The sequence below is a fragment of the Danio rerio genome, chromosome 8 (assembly GCF_052040795.2).
Source record: "Danio rerio strain M-AB ecotype USA chromosome 8, GRCz13ab, whole genome shotgun sequence".
Taxonomy (NCBI): Eukaryota; Metazoa; Chordata; class Actinopteri; order Cypriniformes; family Danionidae; genus Danio; species Danio rerio.
Window position 1 is genome coordinate 61,342,367 of NC_141028.1, and position 18,753 is coordinate 61,361,119.

An 18,753-nucleotide genomic window follows, 5' to 3' on the forward strand; every position below is an offset into this window, starting at 1 on the left:
AATGTTAATATATCGGACTGTTAGAGATGGTGATGTTGATGGTGGATGTCCAGTGTCTGCTGTCTTCAAGTGTCCTCCAGCTCTGATGTTTTAGATCATCTGCAATCTGGAGTTGTTCGTCTCTTCTTCAGACTCCGCCTCACAGGAGAACTCCCATTTGAGAAAATACTATAGTACTTTTGACTAATTTATCATTGTTCGAGTCACCTTTATTTAAAGTAAACACGTGTGTTAGCTACTTGATGAGGAAACTTGATGTTTTATTTGATTTTGAGATTAACATGAGTTTAAGATTGTAATATTTTAGTATTTACTCAAGTTTATCAGTTTACTAATAGATTACTAATTAGTACTAGACTGTTGTAAGATGTGGTAAATATAAAAATATAAAACAACGATATCCATTAATTTAATTGACTAATGTTTGAGTCACATTTATAGAAAATTATTCATTCATTCAATGAATGAACCACCAACTTATCCAGCATGTTTTATGCAGCGAATGCCCTTCCAGCTGCAACCCATCACTGGGAAACACCCATACACATTCATTCACACACATACACAGCAGACAATTTAGCCTGCCTAATTCACCTGTACCGCATGTTTTTGTTTTGTTTTTTGGACTGTGGAGGAAACCGGGGCACCCGGAGGAAACCCACGCCAACACGGGGAGAACATGCAAACTCCACACAGAAACACCAACTGACCCAGCCGGGACTCAAACCAGAGACCTTCTTGCTGTGTGGCCACAGTGCTAACCACTGAGCCACCGTGCCGCCCATAACGTTTTTTTGTGAGAAGTTCAAATGTGCATAAAAAAAACACACACACACAAAAACACATACGCAATTAATAGTGAGATCCAACACTACTTAAAAGTGAAAAACTCTCACTACCTAAAGTGCACTTCAAGTCCTACTGAGGAAAGGAAGTGTTTTTCATTTTATGGCATGCTTGTTTGTAATTTCCCAGTGGCAGTGAGCCAGATCAGCATTTGAAAGCACTCGCACAACCAGCTTCAGAATAAGCTCCCTCCATTAGCGCTGTTTTGAAGACATTTTTCTCGTATGTCCTCATGTCGTTTGTGGCTGTTTGAAACACAGTGATGTACGAGAGACATTGCTGGAATGCAGAGCTGCCACATCATGAGAAACACTATGATTTATAGTGGCTAAATATTGTGTTATTGAGCCAGATACTATAGTAAAGTGCATTATACTGTATACTCAGAGGTTCTCAATCTCGGTCCTGGAGGTCTGGTGTCCTGCAGATTTTCGCTTTAACCCCAATCAGACACACCTGGGCTAGCTACTCAAGCTCTTACTAGGCTTTCTAGAAACATCCTTGCAGGTGTGTTGAGGCAAGTTAGAGCTCAAATCTTCCGACACCGGCCCTCCAGGACCGAGATGGAGAACCCCTGCTGCATATCTACAACACTTTGGTAATAATTACTCTAGGATATTAACTATAGTGAACTGATAATAAATACTCTAGAATACTTTAGATTTTACTACGGTAAACTGTGGTGTTGTGTAGTATAATATACCCTACAGATGTACAAAACTACTGTATTGGGTCATTTGTTTATATTCAATTACTATAGTCTGGGGAGTGGCACAGCATTTTCAAACAGGAAAAAGTTACTGTTGTCCAGGCCACATTTGATGCCATCTTGGGGCGATCAGTAAATGAAGAGGGTTGGTGTGGGAAGCGGGGATGGGTGGTGGGTAGAGGGGATCGGTAAGCGGGGAGAGTTGGGCAGCGATTGATGAGACTGGGGGGGGGGGGGGGGGTTGATGGTGGATGGGGTGGGGGAGGTTGGTGTTCGGTGTTCAGTCACAGTGACAGGCCAGATTGACCGTCCCTCCCGGTCCTCCTTACCGCCAGTCTGCCCCTGACTACAGTTGTTGTGTTACCATAGCAACTATAGAATCACCACAACAAACCAGTTACAATAGTTCTTGTGTTACCATAGCAACTGTAGAATGGACACAACAGATCAATTACTATAGTTGTTGTGTTACCATAGCAACTGTAGAATCACCACAACAGACGATTTACTATAGTTGTTGTGTTACCATAGCAACTGTAGAATCACCACAACAGACGATTTACTATAGTTGTTGTGTTACCATAGCAACTATTCACCTTATTATTCGTCGACAAGCGGGCGCAGCCATTTGAATGTTTTTTGCTCGAGACTTCCGGTCTCATTCACTTCAATTCATTTTTAGACATTAAAAACTGCTCGTTCTGCTGTTTGATGTTGCAAACTGATATTTTCTTATTGCATTATTCTACTTGGTCTGTATAGTCATGCAAACATTTGTTTTTAGAGCAAGTAGTTTGACCGTTCTAGTCCTGACCGTTCTAGTCCTAGTCATTTCTCCATTGACGACTGAATGGGAAGTTCTAAAACAATTGCAAAAACAGGCGCACTTCCGCATTTTTGAATAAAGTCAATAGAATCACCACAACAGACCAGTTACTATAGTTGTTGTGTTACCATAGCAACTGTAGAATCACCACAACAGACCAGTTACTATAGTTGTTGTGTTACCATAGCAACTGTAGAATCACCACAATAGATTCATTCACGTACTGCTATGGATATCTACACATCAAAATAAGATATAATGTATAATATAATATAATATAATATAATATAATATAATATAATATAATATAATATAATATAATAAAATATATGTATAATAATATAAAGAATGTAAAAGATCTAAAATAACAGGAGGGGATGGCCTAAAGCTGTCTGTGTTGTGATTGGTGGTAAATGTTGATCATATTTATTCAACGCTGTCTAATGGCTTTAAATCTGGCTCTTGGCTGAAGTAACTGTTTAAAGTAAGAGAGCATTTCCCAAAAGCATCGTAAAACTGAAGTAGATTATGAAGACCGTCGGCACTCACAGTGCTGCTGGGAAATGATGCTCTACAGCACATGCGGGCTTCAGTTTGAGCTATTTTAATACTAATGATATTCAACATATAAAGCAAAATGGAAACATTACACAGATATTTTGTCCATCTCCTATACTGAAATCTGATATATGGCAATATACAAACTACTGTGCATAAAGTTGAAGTCAAAATTATTAGCAATCCTGGGAAATTTGCAAATATTTCCCAAAGTGTTGCTTAACTGAGAGATGATCTCAATGCATTTCTAATCATAATAGTTTTAAAAGCTCATAATAACAAAAATCTTTTCTCTTTGCCATGATGACAGCACAAAATATTAGATAAGATATTCTTCAAGATACACTTGTGACAGTGCTCTTAAATGTGCATTGTGATGCATTCAGACTGTTGGTAATGCATGTAAAGGCTTCACAAGGGTAATTAGGGTAAAGTTAGGGTAATTAGGCAAGTCATTGTATAACAGTGGTTTGTTTTGCAGACAATCCAACACTAATATTGCTGAAGGGACGAATAATATTGACCTTAAAATGAGTTTAAAACAATTAAAAACTGCTTTATTCATTATAAAGTGGAGTTTAGTATTAATTCAAGAGGAGCATGTGCTCATGATTGACCCAGCTGCCCCACATTACCTAACCACAAAGGATTCCAACACACTATATATATATTCTCATTTCCTTTCTACAACTATCTTCGTCTGGAAGAAACCCCCCTTCTCCCTTTCTTTATCCAGAATGGGCGGCACGGTGGCCCAGCGACTAGCATTATTGCCTCACAGCAAGAATACCAATGGCGCCGGGTCCTCACTGGGCCATCTGGTATTTCTGTGCGGAGTTTGCATGTTCTCCCCGTGTCCGCGTGGGTTTCCCCCAGGATCCCGGGTTTATTCCCACTATCCAAATATGCTCTATATTTAGAACTAAAATTTTCTAAATGTCTTACTCTCAGGAAGTTCACCTTAGCCTCAGCAGCAGGGGAGTTTCGAAAATGACCTGAGCTCAATCTCCCCTCGCCCTGTGGAAGGGAGGGAGCCCTGGGCCCGAGGACAAGCTATATATACTGCAAATCATAAGTGTGAACTCTGGAAGATTACGTTGGATTTTGGTAAGTTAACTCCACAACCTAAAATCAACCACAGATCAACGTCTACTGCTGTTTTACTGGATGTCTCGACGTCATTTGACGTTGACATTGGATTTTGCTCCCTGGACGTCGCAACCAAAATATAACCAAATACCTGCATGACGTTGTGTGCCTGCTGAAGACTTTCTCCAGAAGAAAAAATATTATAGGAAATACTGTGAAAAATTCCTGAATCTGTTCAAAATCATCTGGGAGATATTTGATGAACAAAATAACCTTCACAGGAAAGTTAATACTTTTCTCTGATAACTGTATATACTTAATTATGCATTGATTTTATTATTCATTTATTTATGTGCAGGCTTGGTCCTGCATACTCCAGAGGTTTTCCATGCTGTAATTCTTCTGGTTGCTCACTGAACACAACAGAAGAGTTATGACTGCACTCAGTGGAACTCGTAAGTATTAAAACGACAGCTCTATTAAAACTAAACCAGGGGGGTCGCACCGTAAATATTTATCATTCATCCCTCTTTCTCCTGATCCTTATCCACTTCATCGCATTTGCACAAATTCACCAGCTTCCGCGGTACGTCAACATAAAGGCAAACTCTACTAAATCCGCATTTGAAGAGAGAGAAATCTTTATTTTCGACAACAGATCAGCCTTTCAGCGTCACTAATGAAGCTCGCCTCAGATAAAAGTGCGCTTAAGGACGAAATGAAGGCAGCTTTGCAGGATAGAAAGTCTTTTGTTTGTAATCCTGAAAAGTCCCTGAGAAATGAACATGCCTCGACCTACAGCAGACACACCTGCACACACTTCATATAAATCACACACACACACACACACGCACACACACACACACACACACACACACACACACACACACACACACGCTTTTATCCTCTCTATTTCATTTTTTAAAAGCTACATTATTCATGCTGATGTTTATGCTTTGTCTAAATCTCTCTTAAAAGACTGAACAGCTTTGCTCATTGCTGTTTGGAGATAAAAAAAATAATAAATATCTACTTTAACCTCAGAGTTATTCGACACAGGCTCACTCTGAAAGCGTAGCCCTATATACATTTCTGGAGATCCTGAATTATGTATCCAGAGCTACGTCTGGCTGCATTTCGTTATTAAAACGAACGCTACGAGGTGATATGACGCCTTCCCTTTTCATGCTTCCCAGCTGGCCGCTTACCTCCGTGTGGATGGCTTGACCACTCTTACCAGTTTGTCCAGTGGTTCGCCATGTATGTCAGTGGACTTGAGATGCAGAGCGGAGTGGACGATGACGACAGAGTTTGAGTCTGGTGAAGAACGGTTCCAGAACAGGTAAAACAGAAGCCAAAAAATAAAATAAACAAGTAAATAACACGCTCTCAGATATAAAGGTACAGGAGCTGTCACTGGGGCAGTACCAGGGCTTAATTTGTGCTGTAACTCGCCAAATCTAGATCCGGCACCTCTGAAATCTGATCCGGCACCTCATTTTACAGATCGCTCTCCACTTTCGTGCACGACACCTTTCCATCTTCTGGTAACATGCTGGATTCATTACCCCGTTCTCTTCCGGGACCACGCAATTCACTAATTAAGCACTGGGCAGTATCTTTACAAAAGGTACAAATTTGTACAACCCAGGCTCATTCTGAAAACGTAGTCCCACGGACATTTCTGGAGACAGCGGGATGTACGTATGGCTGCATTTATTTTTTTTCAAGTGAACGCTACGGGACGATGTGACTCTTTTCCCTTTCGAACTTGCCGGCCGACCGCTTACCTCCGTGTGGAGAGCTTTCCCGCTGCAACTCGTTTGTCCACTCAGCTCATTGTGTACGTCGGCAGACTTGAGATGCAGAGAGGAGTTGACCACGGCGATCGGTTCTAAGTCCGGGGAAGAGCGGTTACAGAAATCAGGTAAGACAAAAACAGAACCAATAAAATAAAACGAACGAGTTTCATAACAGGGTGAGAATGTGGTGAACTCCAAAAACGTGGTTAAAAAAAAAAATCAGACGAGGGCTTTTCTTTTTTTTAGACGGGTTTAGGGATGTGAGCGGGCGGGCGGGTCAATCGGTAAAATTGGTTGGGTTTAGGGAAGGAGGAGGGCGGGTCAGCCGATTGGCCAGTCACGCAGTCAATCATCCGGTCAGTCAGACAGTGGCCTCTGGTGGCTTCACGCGAGAACAGCGCAGGCGCGAACGGCACTCGCAAGAGACATTTGAAATGCGAAAAAGCGCACTCAGCAGCCTCTCGCGGATTCACAAAAACAAAAACTGCAGCCGTACGTACCTCCCGGGACATATTTTGCGGTCTCTAGTAACGTCCTTGGGACTACGTTTTCAGAATGAGCCTGGGATGAATTTGTGCCTGAAGGGTTCATAATGGGCCTTTTCCACTGAGTGGTACGGTACGGTTCAAAAGGCGTACCTAACAAAACCGTACTGTACCAGTTTTTCGGCACCCTTTGCAAAGGGTACCCAGGGTACTAAAAGGCGGAGCTAGCCTCGCAGCTGAACGCTATTGGTTTACAGAGATACATCACTCATTCGCACAACAAGCCAGAATAAAAACAAAGGAAGCGCCATGTTTTAAATACACAGCCGAGAGATTCGTTCATTCATTTTCATGTCGGCTTACTCCCTTTATTAATCCGGGGTCGCCACAGCGGAATGAACCGCCATTTTATCCAGCAAGTTTTTACGCAGCGGATGCCCTTCCAGCCGCAACCCATCTCTAGGAAACATTCACACACACACATCCACACACACACTCATACACCACAGACAATTTAGCCTACCCAATTCACCTGTAGCGCATGTGTTTGGACTGTGGGGGAAACCGGAGCACCCGGAGGAAACCCACGCGAAGGCAGGGAAAACATGCAAACTCCACACAGAAACGCCAACTGAGCCGAGGTTCGACCCAGTGACCTTCTTGCTGTGAGGCGACATCACTACCTACTGCGCCACTCCCTCGCCCAGCTGAGAAATTACACCATAATAATATATGCATATATACGAGCCCGTCTAAAAGTGCGAGCGGTTTCACTTTGTCCCGAGAGCTTGTGAACACGTTTAAAATAATATTTGAAAATACAAATCAACAGAACAAAACCAAGATATGATCACAAACTGAGCTGCTGCGATCAATATACTTTAGCTGTTTTATTTTCAGTCATTTATAAAGAGCACACACACACACACACACACTGACAGTAATGGGTAACTTACTGTACGTTGTTATCCCACATAGCAAAATTCCTCGGGCCCAGCTCTGGCCCACACAATCAGGTTTTGCTTGGCCCACATGCCGCAGTGAATTACGGTACATGACTGGACCAAATCTGGCTTCCAGACAAGGGCCAAACACAGACCATATCTGGGCCAAGTCTCAGCCAAGTTAATAACTCATAACTGGGCCTGATCTGGGCCAGATAGGTTGGTGTGTCACGATTGCAATGACATTGATAAACCCATGGAGTGATGTGTTTAGGCACACTATGGGCACGCTTTTTCTCAAAGTGACCTGATTGGTAGAATTTTTTTTTCTTTACTCAAAAATGATTTTAGTGTATTTTAAATGTGGGTCAAGACTGGCCAAACTCACATGGCCCACTTTCAAATTTTTACATCTGGGCCAAATACTACGTTTTTCATCTGGCCCAAATCTTGTGTGCCGCCTTAAAAACGGTGCCACCTCTGCCAAACCCGGGCCATGTTTGGCCCACATGCTGTATGCCAGTGCCGGATGAATGCCTGCTGTGCCAGCTTTATGCCAAATCTGGGCCCGAAATTCTTTGCTACTAGGGATGGGTCAATGATGCTAATATTCAGCACAAATCCATCAGTTTCCCCTTTCTGGCTGCTCTTTCTATGAATGAACTATGTAAAAGCACTGTCATGCGTGTTTCCTTGTCGGTTAGTAACGCTATATTTCATTGCACACCAATTAATCTGTCAGGCTTATTGGCTAAAAATAGAGAAATGACGGTTTCATTTATTTATTATTATTATTGTGTCCATAAAGGCAGCCGATGGTGCTGGTGGTCAGGTACAGATCTGTCTGGCCGCTAATGAACACCTGAGATCTGCAGGTGTTAATGATAGGCCGCGGTGTCGTCTTTAACACCAGTGACACACAGAGCTCAGGAGTGGATGTGTCTGGACCTGCAGATCCGCCTCTTTTTCCCAGCATTCCCAGCCTCTAGTTCTGAACACAACAGGAAATGAGGAAATTAGGGAGCGCCTGAAGGGTGCTCCTCACAAAGCAAACAAACAACAACAATAAAAGTCATGATGACAATAATAAATTCTCCCGTAATAAACGTTTACTTCTCTCTCTGTTGACTCGTTTTTGCGATTGTTTTAGTGCTTCCGATTCAGTTTCCTATGGGAGACATGACCAGGAATATCAAACGTCAGTTAACTACTCGCTCTATAAACAAGTGTGTTCATGACTACACATGAAAAGAAGCGCTTTATAATATAGACACATCAGATTGCATCATCAAGCAGCAGAGCGAGCTGTTTTTAACATGATTAATTAATCGAGAGCGGAGGTTTCGAGCCAGAACGTTTCTAATGTCTGCAGCCGCTCGTACATGAAGAATAAGCTCAATTCATATTTCATTGTTGTACCTGAGGTTCATATACATATCTCTTGTCGGCTTAGTCCCTTTATTAATTAGTGGTCGCCACAGCGGAATGAACCGCCAACTCAGCCAGCATATGTTTTACGCAGTGGATGTTCTTCTAGCTGCATGCTTGCATTCACACACACACACACTCATACACTACGGCCAATTTAGTTCATCAGCTGGAAGGGCATCCGCTGTGTAAAACATGCTGGAATAGTTGCCGGTTCATTCCGCTGTGGCAACCCCTTATGAATAAAGGGATCAATTCCCCTATAGAACATGCAAACTCCACACAGAAACACCAACTGACCCAACCGGGAGTCGAACCAGCAACCTTCTTGCAGTGAGGCGACAGTGTTATCCTCTGCGCCACCACGCCGCCCTGCTTGGGAGACACTTGTTCATGTTAGCTCACATGGCATTAACTAATGATAACATTAATTTGGATGATAATAATGCATGAGTAAAGTTTGAACCATGAATAATAAATGCATGTATTGTTCATGTTAATGAATGCATTGACTGATGTAACCTTAATGTAAAGTGTGACCCATACAGCGCAGTAATGGTAAAGATGTCTGTGTGTTCGGCTCATCTGTGTTTAGTTTAATTGTCTCCATACCAGCTGAAAAACACTCACAAACAAGCCGTAAAGCTCCGAATCCTCAGCGGGAGAGCTCAGATAATCATTAACAGCTGACATCGGACTGAAACACGCTCACACACCTTACTGAGGTGACGATAGTGTGATGAAAACATGTAAAACCGCACAGAAACACACACACAAAGAGGATCCTTACAGCCTGATCTCACGAGAAAACGTAAGTATTTTACGTTTTGCCAGTTTAGTGGCTAATTCATACGAGTTCAGTCGTACGAAATTGTCCGATTTTAAAAAGGAGGCGTGGCACCTAACCCCACCCCTAACCCAACCGTCATTAGGGGGGTGAGCAAATCGTACTAAATTGAACGAATTAGATCATATAAATACATACGAATTAGCCACTAAATTTAAAAAGTTACGAATTGCCGTGAGATTATGTTGGATCCTTAAGGCTGATTTATACTTCTGCGTCAAACGCCGGCGTATGCTACGCCGTTGACATATAGCCCTTCGCCGTGGCCGTCGGCGTCGCTGACGTGCACCTCTCAAAAAATGTAACTACACGTCGCAACAACGCATAGCTCTGTGATTGGTCGGCTTGGTAGCGCTGACGAGTCTGGGCGGGACCGAGAGCCGCGCGAAGGGCACGAGCCGGGAGCGAGCCCAATGTAGCGATTGTTTACAAGTGTGGAGTCTCGTGAAGAAGCTCCGGATGAAAAGTTTGTTTTGTGTTTACCTCAAAGTTGTTGCACGTCCGCCAGTTCCTGCCTCAAAATGAGCGAGTTTGAGCCACTTGTACATCCCGGAAGTGTTCAGGAAAACAAAACAGCAGCGAAGAAACTCGACACAGAGGAACATTTACACCTCACTGCCAACTAGTGTTTCAGAAGTGTTAATGAAGACCGACAGAGACAGCAGCAGAAGTATAAATGCACAGCTACGCGCGTTGTATGTGCCGTGGGTTACGCCGGTCAAATGACGCAGAAGTATAAACCAGACTTTACTCTGTCAACTCACTGCAAAATACAATGCTTTTTTTTCGTCTTGTTGCTATAGTACACATATATATGAAGAGCTCTGATGCAAAACCCTCGAAATCCATCAAACCTCTTCACCTGTAAATGAGCACTTTCTGTCAGGCTCCTCTGATTAGGTTCAGAAGTTTCATTTTCTAGGTAATGCTAAGGGTGTTCATATATGTCGCTTTAGGCAATTCTCTGGTTTTTAACAAGGGAGATTTACCTTTGCGTCAAAACCAGCTCAATCCACGTCTGCTTTTTTTTGCAAAAACCTCTAAATCCACAGCAGAGTCACTCGCTATTTTCAAGAAACGACTAAAAACTCAACTATTTAGTCTCCACTTCACTTCCTAATCTGCAATTGCCTCTCTGAATATCACACTAACTGTACCAAAAAAAAAAAAAAAAAAGTACTAATTCATTCCTTCTTAGACTTTACACACCTGAAACTCGCCTGTAGCACTTATTCTTTGTTGCTCTTAGTTGTGTAAGTTGCTTCCTTGTCCTCATTTGTAAGTCGCTTTGGATAAAAGACTAAATGTAAATGTAAATGTACATATTGGGACAGGACTGTGTAATTAGCGGAAAACTCACTAAAGATGCCATTAGAAATTATTTTTCTAAACGTAAACCACCTAAAATTAAAAACATATAAATCTGTCAAGTAAGTGGCGGTTCATTCCGCTGTGGTAACTCCTGATGAACCAGGAACAAAGCGAAAGGGAAATGAATGAATGAAATCTGTCAAGTGCATTAATCAATAACATTAAAACTGACATTAATTAAATCTGAACAATCTGTTGTCATGTCTGATATTTGGGATTAAGAATTAATGTAAGTAGAGCAAATGTAAACATTGTAGACTTTCTTGTTAGATTCAAGTAAGATAAAGTGAAGCATCAATATCAATGCATTGTCCATTAATATGAAAAGCTTATCAGATGTACAGGTTATATAAATAATGTATAGTTCTATACATTTTATTTATCTTTAAAAATAGTTTACATTAGCAAATAAAGCACATGGGCTACTGGGCAAAAAGGGGACGCCTCTCAGACACTTTCAAAAGCTGTCAATTAAGTATTCTCACCATACTTAAGGTCTTTGTCTCTTTTTATCTATTGTTTGTCTTCATAGCATCCATGTGGGATCAAAGAACAGCATCTTACCTTCGTCATTCGTGAAACAGAGTTGCTGTTTAATATAGTAAATCAGACTCATTCAAAGTAGCGTCGTTGCACAAAAGCACGTTATGAATGCATGCTACACTTTTGACTGTACAGTGTTTTCTTTTTCTTATAATGCGCTGAGTTTTGAAGTAAGGAACATTTTTATTTGTCATTTACTGACAGGCAAAAAAACTCATCCAGTTCATCAAACTCCGTCTTTTAAAATCAAAATCGAAGGCAGAATAAAACAGCCTCAAAAAGCCAGCGTATCAGCACGCTGCTACATTAAAAACCTATGATTGGATTGTCATTAGCTCATTTTGGCGGACGTGGCGTTTAACAGCGTTTTGCATCTGAACTCTTCATGTGTTTATTTAAAAATCAAATATCAAGAAGCCTTTTCTAGACAAGCTGAATTTATATGTTGCTGTTTTTTCTCAAAATAATCTCACAATTAAAGGTGCAGTATGTAAGTTTGACACCCAGTGGTCGAACTGGGTATTGCTCTCCTGGATCACAACAAACGCAAGCGCAGGTTGCCAGATTGAGGACAGAAGCAAGTGATTTAAACAGTGTTCAAAATAAAAGCCAAGGCACCCAATAGAAGTATTATTTTCTGTATTAAATAGAGTTTTCCTAACGAATGTATATATTAGAAACGGCTTCTGTTTCTCACAGCTGAACAACAAAAAACTGACAATGATCAGCTCAGGTACAGCTCATGTGCTTTACTCAGTGTTAAATGCTAATAATGTGAGTTTGACATTTCTTGTTGTACTACTGACAGCAGCAGCAGATTGTTCTGCTCACATCTGGAGAATACAATAAAGCATCTGAAACTGAGAACTGAGTGCAAACCAACACATATCAGTGATTCATACATTTAATCCTGTTCAAGAGCTTTAATATGTGTTCATTAGATGATAAAGCTCAGCATTGTGCTGGAGTGCAGTGAGTGCACTATTCTGTGCTTCTGAATGGCTGTGTTTACATTTCTGTCCTGTCTCCCCAAACTGCTCATCACTGCGTATCTCGTCATGTAGCGTGTTGTTAGGACACGGGGTTACAATGTGACCTGCTCACCTAATGTTTACACTCATAATATTTATATTATTTGCTAATTAATAACCTCATGTGGAACTCTGAATCTGAGTCTCATTTCAGAGTCTGCTACTGTCCACCAGAGGGCGCATTTCAGTCACAGACGCATGCTTTCAGTGCCTTTCTAAATAAATGAATGAAATACGCTGTTTTCCACCATCTGGCAACCCGGGTGCTGAAATATAATTGGCTAAACTGGCAGTGGGCGGGTTATAGAGACCAAAACAAAGACCGCCGCTCCAGCATGTAACACACATGTCCACAGCAGAATATCTGACTCCAGCATTGTGTTTCAGATAAACAAGAGAGTTCACTGAGCATGTTTCTGAATATCTGCACACATATTATGATGTTTTTATGCTTTATAAGAGTCTAAAACTCACATATAACACCTTTAAATACCAAAAGCAGATTATTATTATATTAAGATTATTTATTTTTCTTACTCCATTGTCAAACTATTTTGCTTGTTTTCAGGAAAAACACTCATTACTTCTGAAATCAACACAATATTTAGCGCTTGTCTAGAAAATGCTTCTTGATTGAGGAAGATTTAGATATGTGGACTAGAAACAAGTCAACAACCCTGAGTAAGAAGCACATTTTTGCAGTGTAGTGCTTGATGAAGTGAATTCTCCTCCTCCAAAGGCAGCGTATGAACACTTACACCTCAGCAGAAAAGCAGCTCCATCTGTGCAGCTCCATGATAAACAGACGCACCGCAGGGCATTACAACAATGAGCTCGCTGTTCATGATCTCACATCCAGAGCAGATCACAGAAATCCATAAACAAACCAACACAGAGATGAAGAGATGCGCATGTCTGACCGCACTGGGACCCGGAGCGCAGCACGCTTACAAAACACTCAAAACTAAGACGACACTGCAAACCAATGCTGTTCTTACTCAGAGTTTAAGTCTTGTTTCTTATCCAAATATATCAGAACTCTAAAATCAAGAAGCATTTTCTGGACTTGCGCTAACTGTAGTCTTGTTTTCAGAAATAATGAGTCAAAATGAAGTGAGTTTTTCCTTAAAACAAGCAAAATAATCTGACAATGGGGGAAGAAAAATAACAAGTGCACTGGAGGAAAATAAATACAATTGCAACATATCACCAGAAAACCAATCATGCACAAGTGTTACACAGGTAAGCTTCTAGTACACTCATAAATTCACTTGCAGTACAGATGAAAACTTAATTGTGGACTACTTAGTTTACTACTTTAGCACACTATTCTTTTTATAAACTAAAAAGTAAACTAATAAACAATTATACCACTAGTACATGGGTTTTAGCATGCTAAGTATACTTCAATATACTCACTTGCCACTTTATTAGGTACACCTGACTAGTACCGTGTTGGAACCCCTTTTGCCTTCAGAACTGCTTTAATCCTTCATGGCGTAGATTCAACAAGCTACTGGAAATATTCCTCAGAGATTTTGCTCCATATTGTCATGATAGCATCACACAGTTGCTACAGATTTGTACATCCATGATGCCAATCTCCCGTTCCACCACATCCCAAAGCTGCTCTATTGGATTGAGCTCTGGTGACTGTGGAGGCCATTTGAGTACAGTGAACTCATCGTCATGTTCAAGAAACCAGTCTGAGATGATTGTGCTTTATGACATGCTGCGTTATCCTGCTGGAAGTAGCCATCAGAAGATGGAGACACTGTGCTCATAAAGGGATGGACATGGTCAGCGGCAATACTCAGGTAGGCTGTGGCGTTGATGCTCAATTGGTACTAATGGAGCCAAAGAAAATCTCCCCCACACCATTACACCACCACCACCAGCCTGAACCGCTGATACAAGGCAGGATGATCCATGCTTTCATGTTGTTCAGGCCAAATTGTGAGCCGAGCATCTGAATGTGTCAGCAGAAATGGAGACTCATCAGAGCAGCAACGTTTCTCCAATCTTCTATTGTCCAGTTTTGGTGAGTCTGTGTGAATTGTAGCCTCAGTTTCCTGTTCTTAGCTGACAGGAGCGGCACCCAGTGTGCTCTTCTGCTGCTGTAGCCCATCTGTCTCAAAGTTGGACGTGTCGTGTGTTCAGAGATGCTCTTCTGCAGAGCTCGGTTGTAACGAGTGCTTATTTGAGGTACTGTTGCCTTTCTATCAGCTGGAACCAGTCTGGCCATTCTCCTCTGACCTCTGACCTCATCAACAAGGAATTTGCGCCCACAGAACTGCCGCTCACTGGATATTTCCTCTTTATAGGAGCATTCTCTGTAAACCCTAGAGATGGTTGTGCGTGAAAATCCCAGTAGATCAGCAGTTTCTGAAATACTCAGACCAGTAGAATCACCACAACAGATCAAATACTATAGTTGTGTGTTACCATAGCGACTGTAGAATCACCACAACAGATTAATTACTATAGCTGTGTGTTACCATAGCAACTGTAGAATCACAACAACAGATTATTTCTCAATAGTATTTCACAGGTCATTGGTCCATGAACATTTCTTGCTTGTTAAACTCTTTCATAACTGCAACAAGAGGCAATTCAATCCTAACATAAAGTTGAAAGAGCTCTCATAACATTATCAATATGTGGCTCTTTTTTGGTTCTTGAAAGCCATAGATATTGAAAACGTAAAACAGAAAATACGTTAGGACCATCGTTTTTGTTTCCATCCCTCCAAATGCTCTATAGTGTAAAATGCTGTAGCATTTATTTTAAAGGGCTGTTTATATGGGTAATATCTGATAAAGTAAACATTGTACAGGTTTCACAACAGGAAGCTGAACTTTACGTCCCTGTTTTTCCAGCTCCTCCCCGACTGTAATATGCTAAATGCAGCTGTAGCTGAGGGTAAAACACTCCTATTGTGCTCTTTGCCCTTTGGGGTTTTTCCTGTTTGGTCTTTGCTGTAAATAAATCCCTTAATTGTGCTTTATTTTCAGTTTTCCAGACAAAATGATTGTCTTGTCTGCAGATAGACAAACCTGTACTGACTTTTATTTTAAGGGAATAAAAGAAATGGTGAAGTGAAGCAGCACATGGTTCCCACAACAGGCGACCGCATGCCATTATAGCAGTGTTTGGGTTTGTTGCACGTTTAAGAGATCAGGTAAAGAAGTTACAGCTTTCGCAATGCTTTTTTCTAGACATCTTGTTTGAATTAAAGAGAAAGGACAAATTCCAGACCAGCTTTAAACACTTTATTACTCTACAGTAGAGTCGGATGATTCGGAACACTTTGAGAATCACAATTTTGTATTTATTTATTTATTTAACCTTAAAAAGAGTTCACAGTGTTGTAAAAACAGCTGTTGATGAACAGTTTCCGTGTTTTGTGTTTAATTGCGGTGGGGAATTGCATTATGGGATGTTGATCTCTGCTCTGTTCACCTTTGATGTTAAAAATTCAACTCTACAGTTTGACAAAGTGAACTTTATTTATAAACTAATTTCGAGAGGATCACATGCTTATGATTGACACGGCTGGCCCCGAGTTAAGCTAATGTACGACACCAATCACACGATTCCTAACTTAGTATAAATAACCAAAGCATCTTACCTTAGCCCTCTTCTTCTTGAAGAATCCCCCTTCCACCTCCTCTCCTCCTTTACTCCTCTATAGGGTAGCACAGCGGCCCAGCAGTTAGCACTGTGGCCTCACAGCAAGAATGCCTCCAGTTTGAGTCTCTACCCAGCCAGTTGGCATTTCTGAGCTCATGCTCTCCCCGTGCTCGCGTGGGTTTTCTCCGGGTCTTCCAGTATCCTCCCACAGTCCAAAACATGAGACATAAGTAAATTGACTAAACCAAATCAGCACCATAGTCAAGTCCACCAGCAGCTCACTCTCATAGCAATCCCTAAGCAGCAGTAGATCTTGTTGAGATCAAACTCCTCTCTCGCCCTGCAAACGGGAGGGAGCCCCGGGCTCCCGGGCAAACTTAACTGATTTCTTTGAGAATCTTGGTCTATGGTGGTTCAAGTAGGCTTTCTGCAGGATTAGTGATGATTAAGATGCAGATCAACAGATGATTCAGCAGAGAAATCCACCTTCTGACACTTTTACACACGATCAACAAGAAGTTATTATTTGCTGCTCTTACAACTGAGATCCCCACAAGACTCCGGTCAGGCAGTGTATTTAATATTTGTCATATTCTGGTGGGAAAATCTTAAATATTGTTCCGTTCTCTATAGCAAAACCAAAAAATATTGTTCAGTTTTCATAAATCTGAAACAAGCCAAACAGTCAAGCCAATGGGGTAAGCAAGATTATCTTTGTTGTTGTTGTTCTTTGACAGAGCATACTTGGTTCCAGTTAATAAATGAGACTTGTCCCAGTGTTTATTATTCCCTGCTCAGATCCCGCCGGTGTTTAATAAGAGAAAGTCACAGCAACCGAGATGTGTCTTGAGAGATGCTGAGCTAAATCTGTATTTGGCCGTTTTTCCAGTAAGATGATAAGAGCAGAACACGGACACTAATCCTGAATGTCATCTGAATGTCATCTTACAATTGAGGGTTTTATCCTGCGCCTCATAAAAGCATTGACCCGTCTGGGCACACTTTTAGGTATTTTAAATTTGCGTTACAGGGTATCTGGAGGGCCAGAAAAGCTTCTGGGAATGATCAAGGTTTCCTTAATCCTGCAAAATAACACACATTATAACATTCCCATGAGTGCTGGAAACACCAAACGGCAGCATTAACACTGAGAACAGCACAACCCAACACGATATAGCACTTAACTAAACAACTGGAGGAGTCAATATTAATGCATCTTACATGTTTATGTGACAGTGGCGTCTTACATGTGTGCTTTACATTGATGTTTTTAATTTAATTAAAGACTATTCCAGGTCAGATCAATGTTTTGTCTATTATATTTTAGTTTTGTGGCATATAGTCATGTCAGAATCAGAATAATGCACATCCAGCAGGTTTATAGCTGTCTGATATACTCGATTCTGATTGGTCAGTTGCGACAGGTATGTTATTCCCAGATGACAACCGCTGAATAATACAGACTCATTCGCGAACTGAGAATCACCATCAGTGGAAACGCTCACATCCATTTACTTACATCCATATGCATCTGCTCGTCTGACATGACCAGGGCCGGAGCAAGTTGAACTGCCACTCTAGGCATTGGACGGTCAAGCCGAACCCAATCCTAAACTGAAAGCGGTGGGGGCGGGATGGGGGTGGGGGTTGGGGTCGGGGTGGTTGGTGGGAGTTGATGTTAAGGGAGCTGTCGTGGACTCTGCCCTCTTTATTCTGCCGCACTAGACGCGGATATAACGGTGGTGACGGTAGTGTCGCGAACGCAGCCCTAGAAGCGGACATAACTGAGGGCGCGGGTGGTAAGGGTGTCGCGGACGCCGCCCTCTCTATCATGCCACCCTAGGAGCGGAAGGGAGCGGGTGGTGAGGGTGGTGTCGCGGATGCCGCCCTAGACACGGATATAACTGAGGGCGCAAGAGGTGAGGGTAGTGTCGGGGACGCCGCCCTCTCTATTCTGACGCCATAGGCGGCCGCCTAGGTCCGGCCCTGGACATGACGCAATCTTCAACAGGTTGAAACCATCTGATGATGACTAAAACCACAGCTGCCAAACTCAATCCACAGCTCCACAGGGTCAATATACATGGCGGCTACAATAGCCAAAGCTTTGGTCACTCGTGCCAATGCCTAATGTTGGTTTCAATGGTGCCAGCAGCAAAGATCTGTGGATAATGTGGAGCATGTATTGTTCACTGATGAGTCCCACTTCACTGTCTTTCCCACATCCCGGAGAGTTAAGGTGTGGAGAAGCCCCAAAGAGGCAGCCCACCCAGACTGCTGATGCCCAAAGTGAAGCATAGGGGGGATCAGTGATGGATTGAGCTCATATCATGGCATTCCCTAGGCCCAATACTGGTGTTAGATAGGCGCTGCTAAGGACTACCAACCCATTCTGGAAGACCATGTGACCCAATGGGTTAAACGTTGTATCCTGAAGGTGGTGATGTGTATCAGGATGATAATGCAGCAATACACACAGCAGGAATGGAGACAGAGTGGTTTGATGAACATGAAAGTGAAGTTGAACATCTCCCATGGCCTGCACAGTACATAAACCTAAACCTTATTGAGCACTTTGGGGTGTTTTGGAGGAGCGAAGGTAAAGGTTTTCCTCCAGCAGCATCAGTAGTGATCCGAACAC

At 42.0% G+C, this 18,753-nt stretch overlaps 1 protein-coding gene across 1 annotated transcript in view; it reads left to right on the top strand.

Annotated features, from left to right (window-relative positions):
- The window catches only part of mmp23ba (matrix metallopeptidase 23ba), a 568,642-nt gene that overhangs the window by 252,743 nt on the left and 297,146 nt on the right, over positions 1-18,753 (top strand). The gene's annotated exons all lie outside the window — the stretch shown is intronic.